This window comes from Hypanus sabinus, chromosome 3 (assembly GCF_030144855.1).
Source record: "Hypanus sabinus isolate sHypSab1 chromosome 3, sHypSab1.hap1, whole genome shotgun sequence".
Lineage (NCBI taxonomy): Eukaryota > Metazoa > Chordata > Chondrichthyes > Myliobatiformes > Dasyatidae > Hypanus > Hypanus sabinus.
Window position 1 is genome coordinate 109044780 of NC_082708.1, and position 21318 is coordinate 109066097.

At 39.9% G+C, this 21318-nt stretch overlaps 1 protein-coding gene and 1 long non-coding RNA gene across 2 annotated transcripts in view; one reads left to right on the top strand and one right to left on the bottom strand.

Moving 5' to 3' along the window:
* Positions 1–21318, bottom strand: part of pdgfc (platelet derived growth factor c) — a 273557-nt gene that overhangs the window by 38261 nt on the left and 213978 nt on the right. The gene's annotated exons all lie outside the window — the stretch shown is intronic.
* LOC132391568 (uncharacterized) lies at positions 1569–21101 on the top strand. The gene is made up of 4 exons (XR_009511266.1): positions 1569–3056; positions 12564–12618; positions 17348–17396; positions 20016–21101. It is a non-coding gene; the product is annotated as an uncharacterized LOC132391568 (long non-coding RNA).

Consider the following 21318-nt stretch of genomic DNA (forward strand, 5'->3'; position numbering starts at 1 on the left):
ATGATGGTATCCCTGGTAGAGGGGGAAGCAGTCGGCCCTGGCAGAGCCCTCGACTGTCCACCACTTCGACCCGTGAATGGCCATCTTGGCCAAGCCCACCAGTAAATCCTCTTCGCGACCCATCCCCTTCCGTATACAAGAAGCAAGGGGCTGAAATACTACCAGAACCCGAGCAGCAGCCCCTACAGATACTCAAACAGGGGCTGCAACCTCACACTAATGTAAGCATGGTCCACCAACTCCTCCCAACCACAGAATGTCAGTACCTGTTGTCCAGTACTGCCCAATCAACACCTCCCATCCCAGGTCCCCAGTGTACAGGGGAAGGATCCCCTGCATAAAGAGATTTCCACCAGGGACTCCTCTGCTGCCAGATGGTAATAAGGCGAGTCTGGTCGTCAGATGTTGTCAGGGAAGTGAAAGGTCTGCAGGAATAACCCATACAAGAACCGCTTTGGAGCGTCACAGACAGGCAGGGTGGGCTTCCCCGTAAGACAACTCATGCTCTGTGGGAGCCTGCCCATGTGGTATCCCGAGGCCTGGGTCCAACAAGCACCTCTGGGCCATCGGGTGGTGGTGCAGCTGGAACCCCTCCGCTTCCCCCGAGTCCCCTAGACACCCACCGTGATAGGATGGGAACTAGTCCCTCTCGTAGCTAGAGTGACAGGGCGCCCCACAGGTGCAGGTCACCCTGTCTAGACCCCATACTCTCAATGTGTCCCGGTGAGGCTGATGCTGTCTGCTGGAAACCACGTGCCCTCCTGCAGGCAGTGTCCCCGGTGGAGAAGGTGCATCGCCAGCGCAAGCCATCTTGGATGGTGGTCACTGTACAGACATGTCTGCAGGGTCCTGAAGCGGGGAGCTGCCAGGTTGGTGTACACACACACTTACTAATGACTGACCGCCCTCTGCGATTGGAAGATTCAGGACTGTAACCAAGACCCAGTGCCTCCAATTGCCCCAGAAGAAGTCCACCAGCCTTTTCTGGGTCCTGGAGACAAAAGAAGTGGACAGGACTAATGTAATCAGCTGGTACCATATCTTTACAATCAAAACTATTTTTCAATGGGTTTTCCATGGACTGGTGATTCAAGCTGTCCTGTTCCACTGTGCCCAGTCTGTGGCAAACAACCTACAGATGCAGCAATGGCTCCAGCAAAATTGAAAAACCACTTAACTACAAATCACAGCTGTCTGACATGTAAAAGTCCTGATTATTTCAAATGATTACTGGAATCTCAAAACAGATTAAAGCTTTTGAAAATAAAGTCACAGTCAGTAAAACAACTCAGTAAGCAGGTTACTTAGTAGCTTTAAGACCAGTTCACTCAAGAATGTTTGAACAAACTGTGTGAAAACCTGGACCAAGAGCACACCGATCTCCTGCTACATACAGAAATCCAGAGGCTTAGCAGAGGAAGAGTTCTCAACAGGGTGTTTGAGCTGAAAGGTGAATTGCAGGAGGACTTCAAGAGAATAGTAGGCCAGATTTTGCTAAGTGCTTTGAAGATGAAGAATGGCTGCAGAAACTAACCTACTTAACAGATATTTTTTCATCATATGAACCAGTTTAATAAATTTCTGCAAGGCCCTGGAGAAAATGCTTTGACTTCAAGTGACAAGGTTATTGGATTTAAAAGGAAGCTGATCATGCTGCAAAAGGAAATCTTGAAATGTTTCCACTGCTGCTTGGGCTTGAGAGTGAGGATGGATATCAGAAAGTCTTGAGTCTTATTGAAAACCACCTGCAAGAACTGCAGAACAAAATTTGTTACGTATTCGTGGATATCTTGCACCTGTCACATGACCATGATGTGATTGAGACTATGCTGGACATGAGGTCTTGTGATGGTGGAGTGACATCATTTTCCCACCAGTGAGAGGTCATGTGATAGTTTTTTTCAAAAGGGTATAAAAGGAGGACCCTTCCATATGAGGTGGGGCAGTTGTGGTTGAATTTGATAGTGACTGTTGATAGTGATTGTTGCTGCATATTTGATGTTATGACGCAGTTTTATTTTAAAATGGAGTTTTACTTTCTGCCTTAAGTCAAAGGTTATTGCTGGCAGTTTTGCTACAATACTGCCAGTTAAAATCCAGTTGGAGAGTGAAGATTCGTCAAAGTTCGGGAAGCTGAAAGATCGAGGAAAGTTGATGTCGGCTGTGAAGCCGGTTCGACATTTATTTAATCTTCGCACGAGGAATTAGTAACCTGTGTCCGTGTTAACTCCTGCTTTGCCAAATGAGCATAAAGAGTTGGATGCAGAGTTTCGCCAAGGAAAGGTCAGTCCCTTTAAGCCATTTTATTTCCTGCAATCGTAAATCCCTCGGCAAAGCATGCTTCAGCTGGGATCAGCAGAAAGAGAATTTATTATCCCAAGGAAAACCTCTCCTAAGTGACTGTGTAAACATTTGGACTTTTGCATTACTACTTCTAAGAACTGTTCTCGCACTATCGCTTTAAGAACTGTTCAAGCTGCTGCAGAGCAGCCAACTTCCGGTTAAGTTAGTCATTTGTTTACTTTTGGGGTTTTTTTTTAGCAGTGTTTAATAAATGTTTTATTTGTTATAAAAACATGTCTCAATTATATATTCATCGTTGCTGGATTGTAACCAATTGAACAGTATTTTTCCTCCCTTTCAACACAAGTGCATGACTGGGTGAGGGAGCCTTTCTCTGAATCTTCTGCTCAGCCTGAGAACTTGACTTTGAGAGAAGAGGAAGAACTTTGTGAGCTGCACTCTGATCATGCTCTCAAGATGAGATTTATGAACCTGCCCCTGGACAAGTTCTAGATTCCTGTGAAAAAAGAGCATCCTGCCATTCATAGGGAAGCAATGAACATTCTGCTGCAGTTTTCAACTTCTTACATGTGTGAGCAAGCTTTTTCTTGTTTAACAAGCATCAAGAGCAAGGACAGAAATCGTCTCAATTCAGTTGAAGGTGAAATCTGTGTGCTTATCTCAAGTTTGATCCAGAATTGAGAAACTTATTATGTTTGCCTTAAGAGTTTTAAAAATTTATGAAAAAGAAAGCAAGAGTAATTTCAAGAAAGGTAAGCAAAGCTTAACTCTCATTTTTTTCAAGGAAGGTTAGTTAAAAATTAATTTTCTATTCAAAAGAACATTGACAACTATTTTTGGATTATTATATCTACAACTTACTGATCACGCAAACATACCATGAGCTCTAGATATAATAATTTTAATGCAGAGGTTCCTTAAGACCTGAAAATTATTTCAAGGGTTCCTCCAGGGCAAAAAGGTTGAGAAAGGCTGAAATAGACACAGCTCAGAATGAGCAAACATGAGGAAATCTGCAGATGCTGGAAATTCAAACAACACACACAAAATGCTGGTGGAACACAGCAGGTCAGGCAGCATCTATAAGGAGAAGCACTGTCGATGTTTTGGGCCGAGACCCTTCGTCAGGACTAGAATGAGCTGCCAGCGGAATTAGTGGATGTCGGCTTGACTGCCACATTTGGGAGAAGTTTGGCTAAGTAGGTGAATGGAAGGGGTATAGAGACCTATGGTCCAGGTGTGGATCCATGTGACTAGGCACTATGCAGTTCAGCACAGACTAGACAGGTCAAAGAGCCTCTTTTGGTACTGTAGTGCCATATGACTCTATTTTTGCCATTTATTCCTTGAATTTTGTCTTAGCTCTTGTAAGCAAAACACAGCCAGTTTCCTATCTGCAATATTGTCTCCACCCCCAGGAGTGCTTTCCACAATGCAGATTGGTTTCAGTTTAGAAGGGCTCCTTGAGCCACCCACACTTCAGTACTGCCTTGATTTCATCTCACAAGTAGAATTCAGATTTTTGTATTTAAACCAACACAGTGACAAACAACAATGGACCTAGCTCTGATCCCTGTGGCACAGCACTAGTCACAGATCACCAGTCAGACAGGCAACCATCTGACGGTATATTGACTCCAAAATCATCACCTTCAACTTGAGCAGGTGTAACCGCTCACCTTTCTTGCCAAGTGATCCAGCATCAATATTCTGAGGGTCAACATTGAGTAGGAGCTCAAGCGGGCCAATCATACAAATAACATGTCCCAAAAAGGCGGTCCGACACTTTATTTCATGTGGCAGGTGATTCAACTTGCAACACCACAACCATTTTACATCATCTCTAAGGCAAAAGACGGGCATCTTGGAATACTTTCCATTTGCTTATGTAACAACACTCAAAAAGCTTCAGACCTTTCAGATTCCCAAGCACCTGCTCCTTTGTAGTAGCAACCACACTCACTTCCTGAATTTCTGACACCCTGCTAGTGTCTGCCACAGTGAAGACTAGTGCAAAATACCTATTAAGTTTGTACGACATTTCTTTGTCCCCCATTACTACCTCTTCAGCATCATTTACCTGCAGTCCAATAACTGTTCTTGCCTCTCTTTTACTATTTATATATCTGAAAAAATGTATGGTATCCTCTTTTATGTTATTGGTGAGCTTACTTTCATGTTTTCTCTCCTTATGGCTATTTTAGTTGCCTTCTGTTGGTTTTTAAAACCTCCCCAATCATCTAACTTCCCACAAGTTTTTCCAATTTCAATTCCAAATATTGCGACACGAGAAAACTGGAATTCACGTCAGTGCTTACACTGGAGTAAACATTACTTATCTTTTTATCCGGGCTGGATGAAACAACGGGAAGGTTTCCATTCTGTTTATGCAAGTATTCAGGCTGCTGATATGATCATTTGTAGCCAGTCGAGACAGTCACCTGAAAAAGGTATTGGCTGCTTACAGTAGATCAGTACAGAAGTTGTTGAAGGATTCTTCTCCATAATGTGTTTACAACTGGCCAAATAAGAGTCAGGCCTGCTCTGTACATTATCCTTCAGCACCCTCTGCAGTTGCCAGCAAAAGTGTGCAGGAATGCTCGACTCTTTCTGCTGTTGATGAGATTGCTCCCCCTCCAGCCTTTACCAGCTCTCATTCTCCTCCACTGAGCAACCATTGGCAAGGTAATTGCTCCTACGTTAGGTATTTGCAATAGACAGCTTGGTAGGAAAGGCATAACAAAAGCCCATGGCTGATGCATATGTTAGATGGCCTAAAGCCCATCATTTGGCGATGCCAAGGCTCCCGATTTTGTCGTGCTTGCATGATTTACAATGTTTTATGCAGGAGATAACATAGAAATCTGAAATGCATGTGCTCTATGTTGAATCAACTATTTTTATCCATTTGCAAAGACACATACAGTATAGCCGCACAAAAATGGTTTCAATTGGTCCACCTGAATTTTTTTTATATGTTCTGAGCACTCTTATAAAAGAATTCAAACAAAATGTTATTGTAGCCTTCAGAGGATTACACATATGTTTTTATAATCTTGGTAAAACTTGACCCCAGAAAACACGGCTGTATTTATGACAGGCTTTTGGTTTCTCAGAGATAAAAGCAGTTACAGAAGTTTTGCGTTTTACACATTTTTTATAAACATCTATTATTCTGAAATTCCATACAGCTTGAGTAATTTTATGTGCTTGTTAACAGCAGGATTGAAGGATATTTTGGAGACGGGGCATTTTGAAATATTAATGTAGAATACACTGCCTTCCTTTTAAGTACATTTGAAGTAGTATATGTAAGTAATGGATTATAATTATGTCATCTTATTTAACAAGACTGTCTTTTGGCAAGATCACTGTCCAATTTTTTTTTGCTATTCTAATCAGTACTCCACATAATAAAAGATAACAAACAGACACAGTAGATTTTACTTGGTTTCATCTATTCTTGTATGTTTCGCTTTGGGTTTAGAATATTTTATATAAATATACCTAATCATTTATAATCATGTGTGCAGAGACAGATATATATATATAGACTGATACAACATTTAAAAAGATCTCTGATAACATATAAACAGCTGCATTACATTTCAAAGACACTCTGTCTTAGGTCTATGCCAATCTGTTCAAACCCACAAACTTGGATGGTGTGTTTCAAAAGCTCATTTGGACTTTTCACCTCAGAAATACTTGATCTAACAAGGGAAAAGAGGTAGGAATGCATCACAGATTTGTCCTTAGAGTTAATAAAGAGAAGGGACGGTTGCCAGGGAATAATATTGCTATTGATTTATTGCATACTAGCTGAAACCCTACCAAAATTTGTTATAGTTTGTGTCAATTTTCTTATATGGAAAATTATCTGAATTTCAGCGTCTGAACTTGCCAGGAATAACTGACAGCTCTCATTTTGGAGACCTAAATATAACAGTGCAATAGTATTACCATTTTGACTGTAGCTGCCTTCAGAAGCTTTTTCCTATTCAGTTTAGGTTGCAAAAATAAAAATAAACTAGAAAATTATATGTGTCCCATTTCAAAACATGATCCAATCTATTGCTACCAGATCTTTTATTTTTGTCTTGATCATCCAGCCATTTTCCTGTAAAACAATATTTGTATTAACTCTAAACAGCTTTTGAAGGCTGTCAACATCACAAATTCATAGGCAGAGATAGCTTTTTCCTATTGAAGCTGCATTTGTATGGATAATTGTATTAACTTATTTTAAGTATTCAAGTAACTACTACTTGAAACACTAGAAACACTACTTGTAAAACCTGTAATCTGAGGAGCAATCAGTTACAGATGAAGCAACTATGATAACCTACAACCATGTAGCCCAATTAAAGATAAGACAATCAACTAGATTGGGAGCAACACACACAAAATATTGGAAGAACTCAACAGGTCAGGCAGCATCTATAAACAGTTGACATTTCAAGCTGAGACCATTCTTCAGGGATATGAGTATTAGGATAATTTTTTGTACTACTATTCAAGTCATATTATTGAAAACTGATCAGATTTCCAAGTGTCTGAAATGTAATAGTCAACTACAGAAATATCAGCAAAAATAAATGTCCTTTGAATATCTTTCTAGAGAGGCCATCAGACTAATATTACCATCAACTGGTGGCCGATTTATTCCATAGTATTTCTTTAAAGAAATTATTACTATAAATTAAATGTTCATTTTTGTCTCTTTTTGCCATTCTTTCTCAATTTTCCACCTATTTTTCTCTGTAAACGTATCATCTTCTAATTCCCTTCTCTGGTCTGCCTTGTCTCCTTGTTTTCCTTTGGTCTTCTATCTCCATTACCATAGCATTGGAGAGGGATAGGAACAGACAAGTTAGGGAAAAGTTTAATTGGAGTAAGGGGAAATATGAGGCTATCAGGCAGGAACTTGGAAGCATAAAATGGAAACAGATGTTCTCAGGGAAAAGTACAGTCGAAATGTGGCAAATGTCCAGGGGATATTTGCCTGGGGTTCTGAGCAGTTACGTTCCAATGAGACATGGAAAGGATGGTAGGGCATAAGATTCGTGGTGCACCAAGGCTGTTGTAAATCTAGTCAAGAAGAAAAGAAGAGTTTACGAAAGGTTCAAAAAACTAGGTAATGATAAGAACTTGTAAGATCATAAGGCTAACAGGAAGGAGCTTAAGAACAAAAAATAGGAGAGCAAAGAGAGGCCATGAGAAGGCCTTGGATTAAGGAAAACCCCAAAACATTCTACAAGTATGTGAAGAGCAAGAGGATAAGACATGAGAGAATAGGACCAATCAAGTGTGACAATGGAAAAGTGTGCACGGAACCGGAGGAAATTAATACTTTGCTTCAGTATTCATTACGGAAAAGGATCTTGGCGATTATAGGGATGACTTACAGTGGACTGAAAAGCTTGAGAATGTAGATATTAAGAAAGAGGATGTGCTGGAGCTTTTGGAAAGCATCAAGTTGGATAAGTCACCGGGAACAGACAGGATGTACCCCAGGCTATTGTGGGAAGCGAGAGAGGAGATTGTTGAGCCTCTGGCAATGCTCTTTGTATCATCAATGAGGATGGGAGAAGTTCTAGAGGATTGGAGTGTTGCGGATGTTGTTCCATTATTCAAGAAAGGGAGTAGGGATAGCCCAGGAAATTATAGACCAGTGAGTCTTAATCCAGTAGTTGGTAAGTTGATGGAGAAGATCCTGAGAGGCAGGATTTATGAACATTTGCAGAGGCATAATATAATTAGGAATAGTCAGCATGGCTTTGTGAAAGCAGGTCATGTCTTATGAGCCTGATTGAATTTTTTGAGGATGTGACTAAACACATTGATGAAGGTAGAGCAGTAGATGTAGTGTATATGGATTTCAGCAAGGCATTTGATATGTTACCCATGCAAGGCTTATTGAGAAAGTAAGGAGGCATGGGATCCAAGGGGACATTGCTTTGTGGATCCAGAACTGGCTTGCCCACAGAAAGCAGAGTGGTTGTAGACGGGTCATATTCTGCATGGAGGTCGGTGCCTCAGGGATCTGAGGGATCTGTTCTGGGACCCTTACTCTTTGTGATTTTTATCAATGACCTGGATGAGGAAGTGGAGGGATGGGTTAGTAAATTTGCTGATGACACAAAGATTGGAGGTGTTGTGGATAGTGTGGAGGGTTGTCAGAGGTTATAGAGGGACATTGATAGGATGCAAAACTGGGCTGAGAAGTGGCAGATGGAGTTCAACCCAGATAAGTGTGAGGTGGTTCATTTTGGTAGGTCAAATATAGTGGCAGAATATAACATTATTAGTAAGACAATGGATAAAGCCTAGGTCGTTCTAAGGTAGGGACATGGTCGACATAGCTTTGTGGGCTGAAGGGCCTGCATTGTGCTGTAGGTTTTCTATGTTTCCAGCTCAGTACGACTTAAATGAAATTGCTTCCCATTTGGATTGATACAGACATTAATTGTTATGCCATGACAGCAATTCAACAGATCCAGTCAACATAATTGTTCTGAGAATCATCTGGTATACCCTCCCTTGTCAGAGGCATTTAAATACACTTTCATTTCAGATTGCCCCTGTTTAAATTTGAGTAACCCTACTCCAAAACTATGTGAAATGGAGCATTACTTCTCAATAATATAAGTCAGACAGGTAAACTACTGAAAGTAAAGGAGAAAATTGAAATATGTTATTCTCTTTGAAGATACTTTAAAATGCACAGGCTTGTATATTTTGTACTTTCATCGATTATGGCATGGAGCATTATTGAAAAAATTGGAAACAATATGGCAGTTTTAAAAAAGAGATGAATCGTATTCCCCACAAGAAAACCAAAACTTTGTATTACAGCCATTTTAGAAATGGCATGTAATTTCTGGGCATTGCATCAATCCCAAAAGAAGCACAGATATTCTATAACAAAGAAAAACCACAAAGTGAAATGCAGATAAAACCAAGTCTTTTGTTGTTTCAAGAAGCGCCAAATACCAGTGTGTTGGAACCATGACAGAAAAAATGCTAAAACTGCAGATTGAGGTATGGGCAAAAATACTATCATGTGTATATCCTAAGGGGAAAAAACAAATACTTCAGATATTTATAGGTTATTCTCTGGAAAGAAAAATGTTAACTTAATTCTGAGCACTTTGTTTCCCTAATTCAAATTTCCAGCATCTATATATTGGTATATATATAAAAATGTGTGTATATATCAATTTTTTATCTATTTAATTATACTATTTTTTATATTATCTATAAATACTGAGAACAAGGAAATGAGTCCATAGGCTGTAGGGACATTTCAATGATGTGGCGAGTGAAGTTATACCCTCTGGTTCAAGAGCCTGATGGTTGAGGAGTAATAAACATTCCTGAACCTGGTGGTGAGAGTCCTGAGGCTCCTGTACCAACTTCTACCTGATGGCAGCAGTGAGAAGAGAGCATGTGGGGGTCCCGGTTGGTGGATGTTGCTTTCCCGTGACAATGCTTCGTGTAGATTTGCTCAGTAGTTGGGAGGGCTTTACTCATGGTGAATAGGGCTATATCCATTTCTTTTTGTAGGACTTTCTGTTCAAGGACATTAGTGTTTCCATACCAGTCTGTGATGCAGCCAGCCAATTTGCTCTCCACTACACATCTATAGAAGTTTGTCAAAGTTTTAGATGTCATGCTGAATCTTCACAAACTCCAAAGGAAGTAGAGGCGCTGTTGTGCTTTCTTCATAGTTGCATTTACATGCTGGTCCTCTGAAATTATATCACAGAGAAATAGATGTATGATAGAGTGCATTCTGACTCCTGGCATCACAGCCTGAAACGGAGCCTCTGATGCACAGGATCGCAAGAGAGGTTATTGACTTAGTCAGCTTCATCAAGGATACAACCTCAAATTTCCAAACCCTTGAGCAGTAACATTACTCCTTTTCTGCACTATTTGTATATTTTGGTAGTTTATGGATTTTTATGACCTTACACCATTCTTCTGATGCAAAACAAATTTTATGTCAGCAATTACATAGCTGACTTGGTTTTATTTCCCATTTTCCTCTACATATCATTTTATGAAATATTTAGAATGAATAATTACAGAAAAAGGCAATGCCTTTTCAGTGTCATATTTTTATTATCTTTGTTAGTTATTTTCCATTATCAATTGCATGTAATTCAGAAGGTGAAACCAGGTGATTTTTCTATGTTTCCCAACCCTCTGCTCTGGAATCAGGATTAAAGCAGGGGTTCACAACCTTTTTTATACCATGGAGCCTTACCCATAACCGAGGGGTCTATGGATCCCAGGTTGGAAGCCCCTGGTTTAAAGCATGTCTCTCATGATCAAAAAGACATTTTTCTATTCGAATGCCAGGCAGATTCTTAAAATATAAAGTATTAGATCTGGTTCTCTATGCATTTTGCAATGGATGCACTCACAGTTAGGAAGCACAAGACATTGATCAACATGGTCAGCAGCCAAGCACCATGTGTAAAGCATGGAGTTTTAAAGATGGCCACCACCAGCTGGCCATGCTTATCTTAGGTATTCATTCTCAGCACATTGCCAGGCAGAACAAGATGTCCGCCAGAGGAAAACATGAAAACATCAGCAGGAAACTGGACCAAGTATGTGACTCGACTGCAGCTGGTAGAAGCATGGCAGGGAACGGCCAGATGTGCAGTTGCACTCAGCTAGGATTGGGGCCAGACGTGCAGCTACATGCAGCCATACCCAGCCAGGTCTGGGATCAGTTATGTAGCTGTGGGACTGGGCCAGAAGGGTAGTCACACAGAAATGGTAAAGGGGCCAGATGTACAGCTGGGCGCCAAGAATCAACAGCCTGTATAACCAGAGATGGAGGGGTTTACAGTGCTGCAGGAAGGGTGTCTGTGGAAGAGTAGGAGATTATACTAATGTAAACTATAAAATGGAGAGATCCATGGCGAGCAAGAACTAATAGTGTGACAAGTCAAGGACGGGTAGGGTTAACAAGGGTATCTGTATCTAAACCCACTGTATGTGCTTGTGTGTGCGTGTCAGTGTGTTATTACATGCATACAGTGTGCCTGTGTGTGGTATAGTGAGTACATACTAATGGCATACTCCCCTCAATGAGTAGGCATTAATATTCATACAGCAGAGTATGGTCTCTAACTCGCTTGGTTTCCCTTGCCACTGTATCAAGGCAAGTCCCTGTGGTAGCTGGTGTTCCTCGCATTAATGAGAAATCATGCACAGGCACCCTCCAATTTTCACTACAGGGCACAACAAAATAAAAATTTACAGTGATGTTGGAGGAAGAATTTAAAGAGGAGTTTAAGTATGCACATCTTAATCAATATATGCATGGTACTGATAATGATAATGATCCTGTCACGATCACTCCATGGTAAAATCTGCTGACCAGCTGCTATGTCAAATTGATCACAGTCCTTTCTACCCCGTCTGGAGCCTTCAAAGGACAGTTGGTGATATCCTGACACCGTTCCGCCTAAGCTGTACTGGTGCGTAACCCTGCAGAAACTGAAATGTTCCCGTGCACGCAGCCAGGAATGGAATAAAGACAGACAAGAAAGTATTTACGAAGTGTAAAGATTCTCTTTGTTGTACTGTATTTCATTATACCCTTCAATTAATAAATAAAATCAAAAGTATGCATCTTTCCAATTTTTATTCTAAATATTAAGAAGATGCAGATTATAAAAAAAACATTTAAAGTGCCACTCAGTTTTCAGGCTGTGTGAACATTTCCCGCACAGAGCAATAGCTGATCCATGCAACAGTAAAAAAAAACAGGAATGTTGTATCCTGAACTAGATACCCAGGGGTGGGACGGTGGGATCATCTTCTGCAACACTTTGTGTCCCTGCTGTCAGGCCTCTTAAAGGACCGTACTTTCAATGTTACTCACATTTACATAACGCAGGATAAATTTCTACAACTTTGTTGTGTACTCTTTCCAAAAAGACATTCCAAATTATAACTGGGATTTAGTCAAACATTACTTTTTATGGTCAATAAGAAACTTAAAAAGTAATTGCATAATTCGACTGTTCCCTGAAGAGTGCATCATTGTAGAGAAAACATTTGGCCAGACTGTTTATATATAGACTATGTTCTACTTGAAACCCTATGGGATTGTGGGATGACTTAACAGACAGTAGAGCTTAAAAAGACTACAGCTATTCAGATAACTTTCAATTGTGTATGCAATTATTTGAATTTCCGAGACAAAACTATTTTTTTGTCTTTTACTTTAGTTTATTGACTGAAGAAACTCTGTGGACTTCCTTGGATTCAGCCCACTGAGAAAAGGTAAACTTTAACGCTTATGTTGCCAGCACTTCAGAACCCGCCTCCGGGCACAAGGCCATTAATGCCTGGGTGCAGAATCTAGCTCCACAACAATTCCAAAGGCAGTCTTGTCCAGCTAGGTGTTGTCTTCATAATGAATACAGGCTGACATATTGAAAAGTCAACAAGAGCATTTCCTGTGGCATCACCTTCATTATAAAATGGCTGCCATTCTTCATTTCCACAGATTTACAGAAACACGGACTGGAGAAACTAACAACTTGTCTGAATTATCTGGCATTCTAAGCATCTGATCAGCTCCTTTATCCTAAATTTGATGTGCTAAGTTCAGGATGGCTTCTTCTAAGCTTCCATGAAAGCTCAAAAGTTAGTTATCTGTGAAGGTTTGGCTGCACTGCTCCTGGAGACTGCAAAATAGTATTAAAGGTCATTGCTAAGTCTTCTAATGCTTCATATAATGTTTTTTTTTGTTTCATGTGCAAAGGTTTGTATATCCCTACATCGTGAGGGTTGCAAGAATACATTGCTTTTTGGCAAGTCAATCTCCTGGGCCTTTAAGAAACAATGGGATAAATACATGGAGAGAAAAACATTTTCAAAGCTACAGAGAAGATGACAGGATGTGGAGCTAGTGAATTTTTCCATTAGAGAGCCAACATGGACTTAGTGACCTCCCTCTGTGTTGAAACTATTCTGTGGTTTTGATTATATGTTGATAATTGCGTTTCGGTACCATCCTGAGCAACTGCTGCACCAGGGTCCCAGAGCGTCCCAGATGAAGCCAAGGAAATGAGTGGAAATGACAATAAGTGGCTGAGTGTTTGCACAAGGAATGTTTGACTACAATGCCTGTGACAACTACACATACTTTAAAATATAAAATATTAATGACAAGTATCACCAAGCTGACAACCTTGTTTCTGAGTCAGTTACTTCAAATACACCCTGCTTTACTCAATGTTAATAGCAATGTTCGGTGTTCTTCCTTTAATCTTTCTCTCCGTCAGGTTGAACATTGTCTCCTCATACACAAATTTATGACTGTGAACATATATATCTTCTGTACATTGAAGATGGGCCTGAGAAAGGAAAAGACACAAAGGCGATGAATGCCCTAAATGTGAATTGACAATAAATTAGTGAACTGCAGTGGAAACTTAAAATGTAGGTGGCTAAATAGAGCTGTTACTGAAGGAAAAGCAAGATGGGATGAAAGTACTGTACCATCTGAAAAATGATGCCATTTACCTGTTGAATTGTTCATGAGGGCTGTCAGATGTACGTACATGTGCAAATGCATAGGCTGACTTAAAGGAACGGAAAGAATATTGTTTGAGCATGGTAGAAATTTAAAACCAGTGCTTTAAAAATCCAACTAGCATAACCACGTGGCTTATGAAATGGAATCTGATTCTTCTGTTTTCTTCTGCACTGTCGTAAAAATCTGTTAATAAAAGTCCTTTTTGTAAACCTCTCATTTATTAATCATCAGTGGTTCTCTGAATAGTATAGAGTTAACTCTATATTTTTACATTTTACATGAACATTCCTTAGACTTTAATGCTAAATGCCATTTTAATGCAAAATGTGAGCAGCGTTAAAATGATTTTGCTTCAAGTTTTAGCGTGGAGGTCCTGGGAAAGAACGCTATGGTGGTGTAATCAAATCAGTGGGGATCACTAGGACCTGGATTCTTCCCATGGAAAAAATAATTTGGGAAACACAATTCCACTAGGGAATAAGTCTATATTTGATTGGAGCTCATGAAGGACAATCAGAGGACCTGAAAGGGACCTGGAAAATCAATCTTACGGAGCCTGTGTGAGTCATGGCCTGAAGCATTTTCTTTAAAGCAGGAGAGAAATTTACATAAATTATGGTATGGAATGTTGAGTTTGAAATGTGGAGTAAGGAAGAACAGGTTTTGAAAAGGGCTTGATTTCTTTACCCTGGAGTGAATGGTTGGTATTTTGTGCTCCAATGGAATTAGTTTTTTTCCCTCTGTTCATGACTTGAACAGTACTCTTTTTCCCAAAATGAAGCTGATGGATTCTTGGTCACATTCCAAGCTCTTCAATTGACTGTATAATCTAAGGTAACCATATTAAAACCCTCTTTCTGATTGGTGCTGACGGCTAAAAATGTAGACGTGTCCATAAAGAAGTGAACGATCTGAAATGCATTGATACTGCATCTGTAGAAGGTGTTCACCCACATTGAAGAAGGCAGATTACGAGTCCCTTGGTCTTTGCAATGGGAAATGGAATCAGATATGAATAAACATTTTCCATATCTTAAGTCTATTTAGTCATTCAGTAACATTAAATCGGAGGTTGTGAGAGGTTGTTGGGTGGCGGGGCTTAAAGGGCTGGAAGGGTTTATTCCACACTTTATCGCGAAATAAATAAATAAATAAATAAATCTTCTCCTTTGAGGATTGCTTCCAGCATAATTGTTTATCATTTAAGAAGTGGACTGGATTGACTGTGCGAGTCCTCGTTGAAGTCTAGATAGCAGGCATAAGGTTATGGAAAGCAAATTTCTGCTCTGATGCCAAAGAATAGTTGATTAGGAAGGCGCATAGATTTGTGAGCAGCTGAAGTGAATTATTCCAGATTTTTGACTACAGGTGACCCCCATAAAATGTCTAATCAGGTAGGGAAATTTGTCTTAAAGTACTCATAAATCACTATCCAAAAATGCAATTCCAGCTGATGGAATTTATATGATGGAAAATTAATAAACGAAAAATGAAAAATAAACAAAAAAAATTGTCTATTGTTTGAACCTTTTGTCATGTGAGGTTCATTTTGCAATGCAGCAATTTTTTTCAAGAGATTTAAATATTATTTACTCTCACAGCATCTCAATCAGAGCCAGCATGTTAAACGGCAAGTTGTAAACCTATATGACCACTGTTATCTGTGGTGAGTTACATCAGTAAACTATCTTACCTGTTTTTTATATATGCTTTTTAGAGTGTTTGTCTCATTCAAACTGAAGGTTGAAAGGTGTTAAGTAGATGTAATAAGGTAATAAGAGGCTGCAACCTCTAGATTACAGCATCGGTAATCACTTGTGACTCTAAATGCAGCTGCTAAGATTTGCACTTGTGACTGACAAGACAATCTCTTAAGTGGTCCCCTGCAGCAAACCAGCAGTTGTGGTATTATCATTACTGTTGAAAGAAAAAGCATCCAATAGGAGCACACCTCCACTTCTAACATGGGATTCCATGGGAACTTGTGTTTTCCATTATGGAAAGTTGCAATATTGATGCTTTTCTAGGAACATAACTACTCTGTAATTGGGGTTACCTGTATTTCTGTTTCTCGGCTTTTTATTACGTCCCGTTCCAAATAAACATTCGAGGTGGTATCAAGCACCAAGTAGAAAAATCAAACTGTATTCTACACGAAGTAGAGCAAAGCTAATAGCAAAGAGCATACTTAGCATTACGAATGCATGGGGCAGAAGAACATTGAAACTGGTCATAGATATTTGCCTGTCCGTGCTTCAGAACAGGGAAGTTGAAGATTTCTCTTTAGAAGTCATGAGGAAACAGTTGAAAAGGAAAATTAAAATTCTGGGGAATTCTGTTCAGATACAAAACACAAGGAAAAAACTATCAAGGGTTTGGAGTTTATGAAGTGTAAAGAACAGCAAGGAAAATAAAAGAGCACAGAGGTGGTGGAGGTAAGTTTCAGCAGCAAATGAACTGGAGGTGGATGTTACTCTCTCTACGTAAAAACAGAGACTTAACAATAGAAAATGTGAATAATATCCTCAGAAGTCAGGATAACATGCTACTTTTCATCCCAATATGGAATTGTACTTTCCAGTTGGAATGTAAGTAACCAAAAGAAGCTGCAGAGGGTTGTAAATTTAATTGGCTCCATCTTGGGTACAAGCTTACAAAGTACCCAGGACCTTCAGGGAATGGTGTCTCAGAAAGGCAATGTCCATTATTAAGGACCCCAGCACTCAAGGCATTCTCTTCTCTCACTGTTACCATCAGGAAGGAGGTACAGAAGCCTGAACGTACACACTCAGCGATTCAGGAACAGCTTCTTCCCCTCTGCCATCCAATTCCTAAATGGACATTGAACCCATGAGCAGTACCTCACTTTTTAAATATACATTTCTGTTTTTGCAAGATTTTTAATCTGTTCAATATACATATATTGTTACTTAAATATTTTTACTTTTTTTTCTTCTATATTTTATATTGCATTGAACTGCTGCAGCTAAGTTAACAAATTTCACGTCACATGCCGGTGACTCTGATTCTGAATACCAGTTTTACCATTGTGATACATTGATAGATCACAACTGGCAAGAGATCATAGCCAATCATATTGCTCTTCTCCTCCTCACCCGTGTATTTTCTCACGCCTCCAGTTCATGCAACACTGTGACAGAACTTTCAGATACACAAAAAGGAGACTGAGTTTCTAATTTCGTACTGTGTAATGATGTATGTAACTACCTACCTTATTAAAAATGTTGGAAATATTTACCTGTGGAGAAAACAAAAGTTAATGTTTCAAGTCAAAGATCCTTTGCCAGAACGGGGAAAGCGAAAACAAAAATATTAGTTTGAGTTATTTTCACTTGTTTTTTTCCTGTTCCCAGTTCAACAAAGTATCTTTGACCTGAATTATAAACGTTGCTTCTCTTCTCACAGTTGCTGCCTGACTTACTGAGCATCATCTGCTTTTTGTTACAGATTTCCAGCATCTACAGCTTATCGACCGTCATCCCAGTGCATGCTTTTGGTAAGGTGTACCTTGGAGACGTGTTTCTTTTGTTTCTTTTATTATAGACCAGGAAGAGTTGGCTGGCAGTGTTGTTGATGATGGAAAACATGTCAGCATTCAGAATAACAATATTTACAAGCACCAGGACAGTGGAATACCTTGAAATGTATCCTTGAAATGAAAGCACAAGGCATCCTTTAATACACTTGATATTGTTACCTTTTTCCCCATATTCCTACCTTTTTCCTAAGCATGCTTTGATTGTCTAAAAGTATCATATTTAATAGTTGACCTAGTATTGATTACTGTTTGCAGTGGAAAGTTCAATATTTCCACCACAACCCTGTGTAGAAGCCTTTTTGGAATTCACTCCTGAAAAGCCTGCCTCTAATTTTTAGTCAAGTCTTTTTTTACATATATAGATCTTAACTAACCTTCTCTAACCATTCTTTTAAGTTTTCATTCATATTGGCAACTTACTTACTTACTACCCATTTCACCACTGGCATTTAGGCAGCAATGAAGGACCTCCATCTTTGGTGGTGTTCAGGGCTTCCTTCATCGTGTCAGTAGCTGCTTCTCAGTTTTCACTACTGTCAGTCATACAAGTCCTGGGTGACTCAGGAGTTTCGTCACACTCAGATGTAGAAGGATTCTTCATTGCTGTTTCCGTAACGGTTTTGTTTGACCAGTCAGAGTTGTTGGCCCTGAGCCGAACCCCTGAACATGGAGGAGTAGTGGATCACTCTTAGTCTGGCCTCTGCCGATCTGTGACCTGACCCAGAGCCAAAGAATAAAGCCCTGGCTCCAGCCAGCATAGCTCTCTGGATCGTTGAGGCATGCAAGCCTCCAAATCATGACAAGTCTGTAGTCCTCTTGGAAGTCACTGGAGCAAGCTTTAATCACATTATCCTTTGGTCTTCTAAATTTCATTAAGTAAGTTTTCTGGAAGTAAGTTAATCCTAGAAGGACATGTTTCATTTCAATAAATCTTTGCTGCTGCCACTCCTAGAGCAGCTCTAGATGTAGTGTAATTAACACCTTCTTTGGCTGTAAAATAATTTCGATTTGCTTATATTCTACTTCCTTAATAAAAAGCCAGCACTCCATTAGCCTTTACTGATTGAGTTTGTTAGCAGACAGAAAAGCCTTGTGTTGGGAAGCTGTCTCTCAATGAACTCCCTGTGTTGGCCAGTTTTGTCAGCAGTATCTTTGCACAAGAATACCATGACAAATTTGAGATGTATTGGTATTGGTTTATTATTGTCACAGGTACTGTAAAAAGATTATCTCACATACTGTTTCTACAGATTAAATCATTACATAGTGCATTGAGCTAGAATATGATAAAACAAGAACCATGCAGAATAAAGTGTAAAAGTTACAGAAAAAGGGCAGTGAAGGTAAACGATAAAGTGCAAGATCATAGTGAGGTTGATTGTGAAACCAAGGGAGCATCATATCATACAAGAGATCTGTTCAAGAGTCTGATGACACTGGGATAGAAGCTGTCCTTGAGCCTGGTGTGACGTGCTTTCAGGTGTTTGTATTTTCTGCCTGATGAGAGAGGGGAGAAGAGAGAACGGCTAGGGAGGGTGCGGTTTGATTATGTTCACTATTTACTGATGCAACGAGAAGTGTAGACAGAGTCCATGGATTGGAGGCTGATTCATGTGATGTGCTGAGCTCTGCAGCTCCTTATGGTTACATGCCCATTTGCCAGACCAAGCCCTTATGCATCCAGACACAGTAACACTTCACCTGCGAGTCTGTTGGGGTCAGCTATTGTATCTGGTGCTCCCAGTGCAGCCTCCTCTATACTGGTTAAGCTTGATGCAGATTGGGGTCTGCTTTGTCGAGCATTTTTGCAAAAGGCAAGATCTCCAGTGGCTAACCATTTCAGATTGACTTCCTGTTATCATTCTGACCTGTCTCTCCATGGCCTTCCCTACAGCCATGATGAGGCCACAGTCAGGATGGAGGATCAATACCTCATCTTTGTCTGGGTAACCTACAACCTGTGGGGATAGTTTCTCAAATTTCTGGTAATCACTATTTCCTCCCCTTTTCTCCTTCTAACCATTCTTTATTCTGGTTACCTGTTCTCACCTTCTCCTCATCTGCCCATCCTATCCCTCTGGATCCCCTCTTCCTTCCCTTTTTCCATGGTCCACTATCCTCTCCAATTAGATTCCTTCTTCTTTAGCCTTTTACCTCTTTCACCAATCACCACTCAGCTTCTTACTTCATCACTCCTCCCCCAGCCACCCACCATTTTTCCCAGCTGGTCTCACCTATTGCTAGCTGCCAGATCCTTTCCATCCCCACACATTCTAGCTTCTGCCCCCTTCTGTTTCAGGCCTCATGAAGGGTCCCAGTCTGAAAAATTGACTGTTTATTCCCCTCCATAGATGCTGCTTGCTGAGTTTCTCCTGCATTTTGTGTGTGATTCTCAAGACTTTCAGCATCTGCAGAATCTCGAGAACACTTTCTATGGAGCAAGGGCTTATGGTGTTTGATGTTGTGTTTTTAATGCCGTGTTGGATTCAGCATTTTGATCTACATTGTAATCATTGTAATTGTAATCTGATATTAAATAAACATTGACATCTATTATTGTTTTCTCTCACAATTTAGGTTAAAAAAGTCTTCCTTCACCTACTTTTGTTTCCTCGGGCTACTGGCCTAGCAGGTCCATAGAGCATCAGCAACAAGCTGCAGAGGAGGTAGCGTCCTGGACTTCTGCTCGACAGCATGGTAGCCAAGAACAGGGCATTGTCAAATGAGCCTTGTCCACATTGTTATCTGACCACTCTGCATTATACCAGCGCAACCCCTTTCATTTAACTGTTATCAAAACTCCAAGTATATGTAAATTATTTCTTTATTTAGCTTTGTTTAAATGAAATTTATGATTTTAGTTAATTGATAGCAATTTCATGTGTTCCTAATTCATCATATAAAATATAACTTATTTTTAACAGTCTTCAAATGTTTCTGAAGAGTATTTGGAGAAAATTAAAATTCTTCCTGACAGACCATGGCAGGGTCTTACTTTATGATGTCTACAGCACAACTGGTGCAAACTACCAGCCGAGCCTCACTGAAGAACTGTGGCAGTGGTACCAGAAGTTGTCTTGGATCCAAATGGCCTGAAACTTTAATACAGTTATAGGGCTGGAATGAGTGGTAACTGCAAGACGCAAGCTGTGAGATCACTACAATCAAATCTTTACTTAATCTAAACCTCTGGCAGATATAACAGTATTTTACGTGTTGTTACTGCAGTGCACATAAATACTGTGATTAGTTGACTAGTAATACACTGCGAGTCTCAAAGTGGATGTGAAACTGTAAAGTGTGTAATTAACTCATTCAAGAGCATCTGTGGAGTGTTCCAAACAATTAGTAACTACCAAGGGTTTCAATGTAACCCTTGCATTGTGGCTGATAGCTCCCTTTTCATTGAAAATGATTGCTTCGGTTCACAAGATTTGTTGCAAGAAATGTAGTGGTAGCGGTTGGGGTGACAGAGAACCCGGATGCAACAGTATTGATGGCCTTTCAAAGCACGGGGTCAGCGGGTGGGCCTATCTGCACCATTGCAATGAAGGCTTCTTATTGCTTGATCTCTAATCTATGCCATATCTCATTATAAAAAAGCAGCTAATAATCTCAGGCATTTCATTGTTAAAATCCAGAATGTTACTGCAATGACTCAGTATCAGGGTGAGCTTTAATATCACTGATGTATGTCATGAAATTTGCTGTTTTGCTGTAGCAGTACAGTCAATAGATAATAAAGAACAATAAATTACAATAAAACATATATATTTACACAGGTAAAATAAATTGTACAAAAAGAGAGTAAAAAAGCAAGGTAGGTTGGTTCATTGTCTGTTTAGAACCCTCATGGTGGAGGGGAAGAGGCTGTTCCGAA